At 43.7% G+C, this 13,155-nt stretch overlaps 1 protein-coding gene across 1 annotated transcript in view; it reads right to left on the bottom strand.

Moving 5' to 3' along the window:
• The window catches only part of LOC129826535 (neuropeptide FF receptor 1-like), a 95,791-nt gene extending 88,502 nt beyond the window's left edge, over positions 1-7,289 (bottom strand). The window contains exon 1 of the mRNA XM_055887389.1: positions 6,994-7,289. The gene's annotated coding sequence lies outside the window, so the exon portion shown is untranslated. The remainder of the gene's footprint in view (positions 1-6,993) is intronic.
• Positions 7,290-13,155: the final 5,866 nt, after the last annotated feature.

Here is a 13,155-nt window from a genome sequence, read left to right as displayed (position 1 = left end):
TAGAGCGTGTGTCATCCTGCAGCACAACATGTCACCCTTTATAAAGCACATGTTTGTCATATTCGACATAGTGGATTGTCACATTTGACATTGGTGATTGTCACAGTTGTCACATTTCTGAACCCTTTATTTCTCACGACATACGGTTATAGATGCTTTATAACACATTTATGTAGTTCTTATGAAAGCATTATGAAGTCTTTATGAAGCCTTTATTAGCTGAACATAATTTAAAGTGGGACCAGGGAATTCATAGAATTGACCTATCCCTTCAGATCACTGCAATTTAGATGGTAAACTTAAAAAAAAAAAAAAGTTTACTAACCTTTATTTTAGCAGGGAGTCCCATTGAGACCAATGCCTCTTTTCAAAGGGAGCCCTGCATAAACTAAATTTAAGAAAAATGTACAATATTCAAACATACAACGTACACTGAGTGTACAGAATATTAAGAACACCTGCTCCTTCCATGACCAGATGAACCCAGGTGAAAGCTATGATCCCTTATTGAAGTCACTTGTTACATCCAATTCAAATCAGTGGAGCCTGATTAAAGAAGGATTTTTAAGCCTTGAGACATGGATTGTATGTGTGCCATTGAGGGTGAATTGGCCAGACAAAATATTTAAGTGCCTTTGAACATGGTATCGTAGCAGGTGCAGGGCGCGCCAGTTTGTATCAAGAACTGCAACGCTGCTTTTTTTTTTTTTTTTTTTTTTCACTCAACAGTTTCCTGTTTGTATCAAGAATGGTCCACCACCCAAAGGACATCCAGGCAACTTGACACAACTGTGGGAAGCAGTGTCTCAGCCAGCCTTGCCTGGGAGACCCATGAGGTGGCGCACAATTGGCCCAGCGTTGTCTGGGTTAGGGGAGGATTTGGATTTCCTTGTCCCATCACGCTTCAGTGACTCCTTGTGGCGGGCCAGGCACCTGCAAGCTGACTTGGGTCGCTAGCTGGACGGTGTTTCCTCTGACATAATTGGTGCAGCTGGCTTACGGGTTACACCCTGACTACACCACTCTCGTCGCGTGCAAAATACATTTATAAATCTATATTATTCAATTATTGCACCCACTGCATGTGCGTGCCAATGAGCATCTGCGTTGCCAAGGGCTAAAATAGAAGTTAGTGCTATTTGTGAAACAGATCGCGCTGCAAGTCCTTCCTCTCCCATCTCCTCATTGGTTTATAGAAGCAGGTATCCACGTGCCATCTCCTCATTGGTTATACCCACGTGGGTGACTGAAAGACGAACGAGGTCGGTGGCGGCAATGCACCTAATTTATGAAAGTTGCAAATCGCAATATAAAGTTCAGAGAAGAAAAGGCCTTGAAGGAGAAGAGATGACTAGAAACGATTCGGTTGACTGTTTTGTGTGGATTAATTGTCGGAGTAGAGGAACTTGTACATTTCAGGTAAAATGACAACATAATGTTTATATCCCAGGACAAATTAGCTAGTAACAGCAAGCTAGCTAAATAGGACAAATTAGCTAGCTTGCTAAATTGCCATAATTGTTTAATGCTTTTCGACCTGTCACCAAATGAATGTAATTGGTTTAGAGTTTGTTTTTGATATTTTAACCTGCGTGTCGTGATCGCGTTTGATGTGGGGGTACACAATAAATGTATGCACGATGCCGTTTTGGGTTCCATGTTAAGCAAGGAGTGTGTCAAGAAGCAGTGCGGCTTAGCAGGGTACTGTTTCAGAGGAGGGATGGCTCTCAACCTTTGCCTCTCCCGAGTCCGGAGGAGAGTTGCAGAGATTGGACAAAACTGTAACTACCAATTGGATAACACAATATTGGGGAGAAAAGGGGCGGGGGGGGTACAACAAAAAAGCTCTGCAGATCATTCCATACAAAGAGTGAGAGTGGCTCCCCCTTTGAAGAGGGGGATGACCGCGGCAGCTTTCCAATCTTTAGGGATCTCAGACGATACGAAAGAGGTTTAAAACAGGCTAACAATATGGTTTCAACAATTGTGGTGGATCATTTTAGAAAGAGAGGGTCCAGATTGTCTAGCCCAGCTGGGTCCAGATTTTGCAGCTTTTTCAGAACATCAGCTATCTGGATTTGGGTGAAGGAGAAATGGGGGAGGCTTGGGCAAGTTGCTGTGGGGGGTGCAAAGCTGTTGACCGGAGTAGGGGTAGCCAGGTGGAAAGCATGGCCAGCTGTAGAAAAATGCTTATTGAAATTCTCGATTATCGTAGATTTATCAGTGGTGACAGTGTTTCCTAGCCTAAGTGCAGTGGACAGCTGGGAGAAGGTGCTCTTATTCTCCATGGACTTTACAGTGTCCCAGAACTTTTTGGAGTTGGTGCTACAGGATGCAAATTTCTGTTTGAAAAAGCTAGCATTTGCTTTCCTAACTTCCCTGAAAAGTTGCATATTGCGGGGGCTATTCGATGCTAATGCAATACGCCACAGGATGTTTTTGTGCTGGTCAAGGGAAGTCGAGTCTGGAGTGAACCAAGGGCTATATCTGTTCTTAGTTCTACATTTTTTGAACGGGACATGCTAATTTAAGATGGTGAGGAAAGCACTTTTAAAGAATAACCAGGCATTCTCTACTGACGGAATGAGGTCAGTATCCTTCCAGGATACACGTGCCAGGTCGATTAGAAAGGCATGCTCGTTGAAGTGTTTTAGGGAGTGTTTGACAGCGATGAGGGGTGGTTGTCTGACCGCGGACCCATTACGGACGCAGGCAATGAGGCAGTGATCACTGAGATCCTGGTTGAAGACAGCAGAGGTTTATTTAGAGGGCAGATTGGTCAGGATGATATCTTGAGGGTGCCCGTGTTTACGGATTTAGGGTTGTACCTGGTAGGTTCCTTTATAGATGCTCTCAATCTCACACAAATTATCTTAGATTGTAGGATGGCTGGGGTGTTAAGCATATCCCCGTTTAGGTCACCTAATAGTACAAACATTGAAGATAATTGGAGGGCAATTAATTAACATATGGTGTCCAGGGCACAGCTGGGGGCTGAGGGGGGTCTATAACAAGAACTGTTTGTCGGGAGCTTCATGAAATGGGTTTCAATGGCCGAGGAGCCGCAGCCAAGCCTAAAATCACCATGTACAATGCCAAAATAGGTTAACTTTGAAATCACCGCACTAAACTTTGAAATCCAGACGGAAAATATTTACACAAGAAGCAACCTAATGTCACACAGTCAACTCCTAGTCATTTAGTAAGTTCACCATTCTGCGGTTCTCACTTAAATATTGCACAGTGTTCAGCACAATGCTCGTTGTCATCCAAAAGTATAAAATCAAAAACAAGCAAGTATAATTGCGTATAGTATAATTTTGGAATGCGGTATACACATTCCCCCCAAAAAGATAAATACACTCACTACACGTCAAACATCTCATTCCAATATCATGGGCATTACTATGGAGTTGGTCCCCCTTTGCTGTTATAACTTCTTCCACTCTTCTGTGAAGGCTTTCCACTAGATGTTGGAACATTGCTGCAGGGACTTGCTTCCATTCAGCCACGAAAGCATTAGTGAGGTCGAGCACTGATGTTGGGCGATTAAGCCTGGTTCGCAGTCAGGGTTCCAAATGATCCCAAAGATGTTCGATGGGGTTGAGGTCAGGGGTTTGTGCAGGCCAGTCAATTTCTTCCACACCAATCTCAACAAACCATTTCTGTATGGACCTCGCTTTGTGCACGGGGGCATTACCATGCTGAAACAGAAGAGGACCTCCCCCAAACTGTCGTCTAGAATGTCATTGTATGCTGTAGCGTTAAGATTTCCCTTCACTGGAACTAAGGGGCCTAGTCCAAACCAAAAACAGCCCCAGACCATTATTCCTCCTTCAGCAAACTTTACACTTGGCACTGCTTTGGGGCAGGTAGTGCTCTCCTGACATCCGCAAAACCCAGATTTGTCCGTCGGACTGCCAGATGGTGAAGCATGATTCATCACTCTAGAGAACGCGTTTCTACTGCTCCAGAGTCCAATGGCGGCAAGCTTTAAACCACTCCAGCCGACGCTTGGCATTGCACATGGTGATTTTATGCTTGGGTGCGGCTGCTCGGCCATAGAAACCCATTTCACGAAGCTCCCGACAAACAGTTATTGTGCTGACGTTGCTTCCAGAGGCAGCTTGGAACTCGGTAGTGAGTGTAGCAACCGAGGACAGACCAATTTTACGCACCTGTCGGTCCCGTTCTGTGAGCTTGTGTGGCCTACCACTTCGCAACTGAGCCGTTGTTGCTCCTAGACATTTCCACTTCACAATAACAGCACTTACAGTTGACCAGGGCAGCTCTAGTAGGGCAGAAATTTGACAAACTGACTTGTTTGAAAGATGGCATCCTATGACGGTGCCACGTTGAAAGTCACAGAGCTCTTCAGTAAGGCCATTCTACTACTGTACCAATGTTTGTCTATTGAGATTGCATGGCTATATGTTCGATTTTGTACACCCGTCAGCAACGGATATGGCTGAAATAGCCAAATCCACTCATTTGAAGTGGTGTCAAAATGTGTGGATTTGTCAATATGAGAACTTTTCAAAATGCACATAACGGTTCTTCGTTGCAAGGGTTCACCTTCCTCCAAAGGACCCTTCTATGGATTCCGTTTTGTGAAAATCTCTAAAATCATGGTATTTTTGGTTCTAGTTTCATGAGGAATCACCCATGATGCCTGGAGCAACACAGGCGTATGCCAATGTCATCTTCTATCAAGGACAGTGAAGAGTATTTTAAGTTTGACTCCTCAGTCCTCACTGGACTAGCAGTTCTTATTTTTTTAAATTTTACTTAACACAGCGCGCCTCCAACCCGGGAGCCAGCCGCACCAATGTGTCAGAGGAAACACCGTGCACCCGGCTCCCTTGGTTAGCACGCACTGCGCCCGGCCCGCCACAGGAGTCGCTGGTGCGCGATGAGACAAGGATATCCCTACCGGCCAAACCCTCCCTAACCCAGACGACGCTTGGCCAATTGTGCGTCGCCCCACGGACCTCCCGGTTGCGGCCGGCTGCGACAGAGCCTGGGCGCGAACCCAGAGTCTCTGGTGGCGCAGCTAGCGCTGCGATGCATTGCCCTAGACCACTGCGCCACCCGGGAGGCCTGGACTAGCAGTTCTAAAATCCATTTTTTCATGTACAGTTGTCAAGTGTAAATTGGTGTAGATACCTACCTATGTAGTGAACTTTTAAGAAATGTGCTTTGTTATTTCTGACTATGGGGATAAAGGCTAATCTGTAGCAGCTCAGAAAGCCTAGAGTAACAGTAAACAGCGTGGCAGTTGAGGTAGACAATTCTCTGACATCACTTCTGTACTCATCACCTCACTAAAGGAGTCAAAGCTGCGTCTCTCATTTCATTCCATCTTCACCTCAAATACAAGATAGAAGATGGGATTTCCACTCAACAGCAGCACTACACGGTAAGGCTACTTGAGACTGAAACCATGCATCCTTGGCCAGTTCACAACACTCTTGGCTAAATGTCACCCAGTGTATTGTTACACATACCCACACTTTCTTGCACACACTGAAGCAACGACTCATATCTATATAGCATATACTGTATTTGGTACAAAGTATCACACATTCAACGATATTGTAACTCTTTTTTTAAGATCACTAAGCACGTTTCCATGCAGTTTTTATGCGAGTTAAGTCATATCATATATACAAAAATGAATGACAGCTGTGATGGAAACAGGAAGTATAAATGTCAACTGATCATTTGTTCTTCACATGGTGGGATCTTTTTGTGTCGGTAAAATGAATGAAAAATAAATCGGCGGAAACTCCATTATGGGCAAATATTGATATAATAAACATCATATAGAAGTGAATTTGGAGTTACGAGATTATATATCATGTGTGGTCATCCCAGAACGATTTGGGAAATCATGCAGTTTATTAGGCTACAGTTTAAATAAATGAGGATGAAATTCACAGGCTGGTGAAAGTGCGCGGTAACGCGTTCGATGGTGCTGTCCAAAAAAATATCGAGGGTTTTATTCTGGTGACATGATATCGGTGTTTGACTGCCATTTGACGAACACAAATATTCTCGCTCCTATCCATAATAATCAAATCCTTGACAACCCGCACAGTATCTGTGAGCTGTTGGCTAGAGCGCAGGTGCCAAGACCAGAGTAGGCACATTTGCTATTTAACGCAACAGTTTTCGTGGCAAAACTATCCGTAGAGTTGAAAATGCGCTGGAAACACATTTAACTTTAAGTTTTAATGTACTGAATAAAAATCTAAAATCTTTGTGTGCACTACCTCATGACCTGATTTTTATCCGCAACAAGTCAATTTGGTCGAAACATAACACTGGGTTGGAAAATGCGCATATTTTCTTTATGAGGATTCTAGAATATTCATATGAAAATCTGTCTCCAATTGAATGGAAACCCAGTTAATGGTTTAAAAAATACTTTCATAAACAAATCTCTCTCCCTCTCTCTAAAGTGTAACTGATTTGAAAAACGATGGGAATTTCAAATGAGGGGAAGGCAAATAGCCTAATCTTTAATACCCTAAAAAATGAATATTTTCTACGGTTATATAGATGGAAAATATTGGATAGGAAATATTTATTCTGGCTGGCATATCACACCAACCTAACATAAACCAATTTTGGTGCAAATGCCTCGTTGTATGCAAGTAAAAGTAACTCAATATCTGTGAACTTATCTGTTTATTGATCGTTTCGTCCCAAAAATATATTTATATGAAAATGTATTGCTTCAGGTCATCAACCTTTTTTTCTGATTTAAAGTAGCATTGCTCTCACTTACAGGGGAAACAAAATATACTCGTTTTGTTCTAAAACCCACGAAGCACAGCTGCTAGCATGCGTCTAGAATCTTGCGGATAAAAAATATATACTTTACAAAGGTAATGCAATATTAGGCTACTTCTGAGAACATGCATGCGATTCATTGACAGTTGTTGACCCATGCAACAATAACGACCAACATTTTTAGAAAAAGCCTACCTTCTTGAGCGAGCGCTTCACACCAATTACTTTGACAGAAGTTGAAAATAGTTATAAGCTATGCAAATGTTGATGAATAAACACGCCACGAGTGGTTGTCGCAGAATAGCCTAGACGTTTTCCCAATTAAACCAAATCGAGTTGCAGGAATTGATTATTCATTGCTGATCAAATTTAGCAAACTCAACGAGACATGCGGCTTGGCGAGGTAATTCCATATTTCTCGACATAATGCCTCGCCTCTCAAGTCCAACTGAGCTACTGAGTTTAGGGAGCTGTGTCAATCATCCAAAGTCCATGAGAGCAAGTACCCACCTAACAAGCATACATGCCTAGCATAGCCTAATGTGCACGCCCCTTCCCCATACACACTCCCTCCACCCGGCACGCACGTGCACACGCACGCACTAAACCTCTCCCCTTGAGAACTGAGGTGGTTTTCTGACACTCTGAATTCAGTAAGCCCTACAATAGCTATTTTTTCAATACTGTGTCAAATTGTTCAAGTTCTAACTTGCCAATTAAACTCATTCCCACAAGGGGCTGAAGGCACATAAGCCCACACCATGTGGTGAATTCAATTCTCCGCTGGAATGGGGAACAAGGCTGATTCATTAATTGCTAATTCAAGGACACTATGAGAGCCAGATTCAAGCAAATCAGTATTGTCCAAAACTCAGAGCTCCACCACTGAAATACACCCTTTATTTTCACCCAGCAAATATTGTTTGATTAATTAATCATATTACCATTGATTACAGGATGGGTTAGAGAGGGGGGCTTGGGGGGTGAGGAAGGCAGATGGGCAAGAACCCATGCAACATGTTAATTACACTAAAATAGATTTCACCCATTGAATTGTGTTTCCTTGCCAACTATCTATACCATGAATACTATGATCAATCTTACAGTATTTTCCTGAAATGCACAGGATCTGAATTAATCTCATGAGCGCACAAGCACACTGAATTGAAAAATGTATTTAGCCAGGAATCCCATTTCGTAATGGGATGTAAACAGGGATGGAACCTAAGGATTTTAGGCACTGGCCAGCCGGGCTAGTAGACTGCAATTTTGTCTATCCCGGGTCCAAAATCTGTGCCATGCGATATCTTAAAATACAACATTTCACTGGCTGGTGGGCTCATTGGGCACATTTTCTACTAGCCCGGTCTGAAGGGCTAGCGGGCTAGCTTAATTTCCATCCCTGAATGTAAACAAATACAAAACAGATACAGTATCTCCATGTTCTTGCCCCCTCTTAGAGCGGCAAGAAGACCAAATGGAGGCTGATTGTTGCAATTATCTTTATGAAATTGATGTTTACATTTACATTTTAGTCATTTAGCAGACGCTCTTATCCAGAGCGACTTACAGTAGAGTGCATACATTTACATACTGAGACAAGGATATCCCTACCGGCCAAACCCTCCCTAACCCGGACGACGCTATGCCAGTTGTACGTCGCCCCACGGACCTCCCAGTTGCGGCCGGCTGCGACAGAGCCTGGGCGTGAACCCAGAGACTCTGGTGGCGCAGCTAGCACTGGGATGCAGTACCCTAGACCACTACGCCACCCGGGAGGTCATATTGATATTGATTGTGCTGCTGAATCTTCATTAATAAAGTCCATATTAAATTAGATGGACTGCCCACCTAAAAATAGTATTCTATCCATGTACCCACTGGGTGCACACTAGTTAAATCAATGTTGTTTCAACGTTATTTCAATGAAATGAAATTGAACCTACGTGGAATAGACATTGAATTGACATGTGTGCCCGTTGGGTATTGCTCTGCACAGACTCATTTCGTCCGCGGACTAGTTCAGTGTAAAGAGATTCAACAAAGTAACCACAGGTGGCCATAATTACTATTTCCAGCCCACAAGTAGTCACCCAAACGAAAGCTATTCTAAACAGGCAGGTAAAATACCAGTCTATGGATACATGACAAGCCAAGGTAGGCAACCCAATTTGCAGTGTGTCCTTCTGCACGTCAGTGTGAAGACAGGAAATGGCCCTTGGGATGAAGAGAGTTTGACCACCCTTCCCTAAAAGTGTTAAGAATGGCGCCGGCGGGGATGGCTGCAATTTTACTGGCTCCTAACCAACTGTGCTATTTTGTTAGTTTTTTCGCGTTGTTTATAACTTATTTTGTACATAATGTTGCTGCTACCGTCTCTTATGACTGAAAATAACTTCTGGACATCAGAACAGCGATTACTCACCTCGAACTGGACAAAGATTTTTGTCTTTAACAAGACTGACGCGAAGGACATAATGCTTTCTCGGGAATGGCCCCAAATCCCTGTCATTTGTGTGAAGAAAATATGTAGAAAAAGAGGACGGAGGTTGGGCTGCCTTCTGAGAATTCGTAGGCGAGTAAGTAAACCTCCACTGCCATTCTTTATTTTTTTTTATTTCACCTTTATTTAACTAGGTAGGCCAATTGAGAACAAGTTCTCATTTACAACTGCGACCTCGCCAAGATAAAGCAAAGCATTGCGACACAAACAACACAGAGTTACACATGGAATGAACAAACGTACAGTCAACAACACAATAGAAAAGTCTACATACAGTGTGTGCAAATGAAGTAAGATTAGGGAGGTAAGGCAAAAAATAGGCCACAGTGGCGAAATAAATACAACTTAGCAATTAAACACTGGAGTGATAGATGAGCAGAAGATGAATGTGCAAGTAGAGATACTGGGGTGCAAAGGAGCAAATAAATAAATAACAATATGGGGATGAGGTAGTTGGGTGGGCTATTTACAGATGGGCTGTGTACAGGTGCCATGATCTGTAAGCTGCTCTGACAGCTCATGCTTAAAGTTAGTGAGGGAGATATGAGTCTCCAGCTTCAGGGATTTTTGCAATTCGTTCCAGTCATTGGCAGCAGAGAACTGGAGGGAAAAGCGGCCAAAGGAGAAGTTGGCTTTGGGGGTGACCAGTGAAATATACCTGCTGGAGCACGTGCTACGGGTGGGTGCTGCTATGGTGACCAGTGAGCTGAGATAAGGCAGGGCTTTACCTAGATGACCTGGAGCCAGTGTGTTTGGCGACAAATATGAAGCGAGGGCCAGCCAACGAGAGCATACAGGTCGCAGTGGTGGGTAGTATATGGGGCTTTGGTGACAAACGGATGGCACTGTGATAGACTGCATCCAATTTGCCGAGTAGAGTGTTGGAGGCTATTTTGTAAATTACATCGCCGAAGTCAAGGATCAGTAAGATAGTCAGTTTTACGAGGGTGTTTGGCAGCATGAGTGAAGGAGGCTTTGTTGCACAATAGGAAGCAAATTCTAGATTTAATTTTGGATTGGAGATGCTTAATGTGAGTCTGGAAGGAGAGTTTACAATCTAACCAGACACCTAGGTATTTGTAGTTGTCCAATATTCTAAGTCAGAACCTTCCAGGGTAGTGATGCTAGACGGGCGTGCAGGTGCGGACAGCGATCGGTTGAAGAGCATGCATTTAGTTTTACTTGCATTTAAGAGCAGTTGGAGGTCACAGAAGGAGAGTTGTATGGCATTGAAGCTCGTCTGGAGGTTAGTTAACAGTGTCCAAAGAAGGGCCAGAAGTATACAGAATGGTGTTGTCTGCATAGAGGTGGATCAGAGAATCACCAGCAGTAAGAGCAACACCATTGATGTATACAGAGAAAAGAGTCGGCCTGAGAATTGAACCCTGTGGCACCCTCATAGAGACTGCCAGAGTTCTGGACAACAGGCCCTCCGATTTGACACAGTGAACTCTGTCTGAGAAGTAGTTGGTGAACCAGGTGAGGCAGTTATTTGAGAAACCAAGAATGTTGAGTCTGCCGATAAGAATGTGGTGATTGACAGAGTTGAAAGCCTTGGCCAGGTCGATGAATACGGCTGCACAGTATTGTCTTTTATCGATGGCGGTTATGATGTCATTTAGGACCTTGAGCGTAGCTGAGGTAGGTGCACCCATGACCAGCTAGGAAAACAGATTGCATAGCGGAGAAGGTATGGTGGGATTCGAAATGGTCGGTGATCTGTTTGTTAACTTGGCTTTCGAAGACTTTACAAAGGCAGGGTAGGATAGATATAGGTCTGTAACAGTTTGGGTCTAGGGTGTCTCCCCATTTGAAGAGGGGGATGACCGCAGCAGCTTTCCAATCTTTCTATTGGCCAACATGCAATCATTGGAAAACAAAATGGATATACGATCAAGACTATCGTACCAACGGGACATTAAAAACTGTAATATCTTCTGTTTCACAGAGTCGTGGCTGAACGACGACACGGATAACATTGAGCTGGCGGGATTTTCCACGCATCAGCAGGACAGAGAAGCTACGTCTGGTAAGACGAGGGGCGGGGGTGTGTGTCTATTTGTCAATAACAGCTGGTGCGTGATGTCTAATATTAAAGAAGTCTCAAGGTATTGCTCACCTGAGGTAAAGTACCAGGAACCCACTTTGGTCCGTTGAAGTATTTCCTATCTAAGACAGTTTCTCTAGGATTGAAAGCTCTGTCCTTTGCTCTCGGTTCACAATGTTTGACTTGACTCTCCTCTTGACGTAACACTGTCTCCTTTGCGTTTGGAGGTTTGAGTAGGTCGAAACTTGTATGTAGCTCTCTCTTCATGAGTAGCAAAGCCTTCGTGGTTGCGTGAGGCGTGTTCTAGTAGGAGAGCAGGAAGCTGATCGAGCGTTGGTCCGGTGTCCTAAAGATGCTTTCAAGGTCTGTCATGTTTCATGGTCTGTATGAAACTTTCCGCCAGCCTGTTGGTAGATGGATAATATGAGGCAGACCTGATATGCAGTACGCAATTCACCTGTAGGAACGTGGCCATTTCTTGGGACACTAGCTGCGGTCCGTTTTCACTAACGAGTTGTAGTGGCGATCTGACCCGACTAAACACTTCCCCAAGCTTCTCTATGGTCTTCTGTGCAGCAGGCCTTATGATGGCAACATTTGGCCTCTTGCTATGAGCATCCACGACCACAAGAAACATTCCTCTTCAAATGGATCTGCAAAGTCAACATGTATGCGTTTCTTTACATCATCCGGCCAATCCCACTGATGAAGAGGTGCAAGTTTAGGTATGTTGCAAACCTTCTGACATGAGGAACAGGTTTTTGTTTTCTCCTCAATGCTTCCATCCAATCCAGGCCACCAGAAATAGCTTTGTGCGATTTCCTTTATGCAAAGCATTCCACAATAATCTGAGTGTAGCTGTTGCAACACCGGTTTCCTCAGCAAAGGTGGCGTGATTATTTTCCTTCCCCACAGCAGACAACAAGACTGTACTGACAGCTTCAGTTCCAGAGCATCTCCTGCGACTTTACCTTTCATGATGATGTCCATCACTTCAGATAACACGAGGTCATTTCTAGTGCTTCTCCGCACTTCTGTTCAAGTGACTGATGCATTTTCCACTTTCCTGAAGTAGAAGATAGATAGTGGTGGTAACCTGTGAAGATAGTGGTAACCTGGAAAGTCCATCTGCGTTGCAGTGTAGTTCTGACTTGCGTTATCCGAAAGCGATCGGCTTCTTTGCACCGGAATGCATGATATGGGACGCAACTGCTCCACAGGACCGGTGCTACGAAGGGGAAAAAGGGGGCAACGCATACATGTTGACGCTCATCATCTTTCTGGAATTTTCCAACATGTTTAAAGGCACAGTCAACTTAGTGTATGTAAACTTCTGACCCACTGGAATTGTGATACAGTGAATTATAAGTGAAATAATCTGTCTGTAAACAATTGTTGGATTAATTATTTGTGTCATGCACAAAGTAGATGTCCTAACCCACTTGCCAAAACTATAGTTTGTTAATAAGAAATATGTGGAGTGGTTGAAAAACAAGTTCTAATGACTCCATCCTAAGTGTATGTAAACTTACGATTTCAACTGTACATCATACATATTTTACCAGTTGAAAAAAACACATTTTGATTGGCCTTCACAGTAGAAGGGCAGGGTCAATTTGACAGTTTAGGTTACTTTCAAAGTAACGCACTACGGGGAAAAAAAGTTTCACTTCACAGCTGGATGGAATTCAGCTAATGTTAACAGTTAGGTAGATAGCTGATATTATGATGGATATTAAAAAGTGGCTTTGCCAGGGCACAACAGCAGCATCGGATCAAAGAGGCGGGGAGGGGGAGAAGTCTGCCA

The sequence above is a fragment of the Salvelinus fontinalis genome, chromosome 28, assembly GCF_029448725.1.
Source record: "Salvelinus fontinalis isolate EN_2023a chromosome 28, ASM2944872v1, whole genome shotgun sequence".
NCBI classification, from domain to species: domain Eukaryota; kingdom Metazoa; phylum Chordata; class Actinopteri; order Salmoniformes; family Salmonidae; genus Salvelinus; species Salvelinus fontinalis.
Note: the sequence above shows the minus strand (reverse complement) of the source record. Positions and strands in the feature narration are given on the sequence as shown.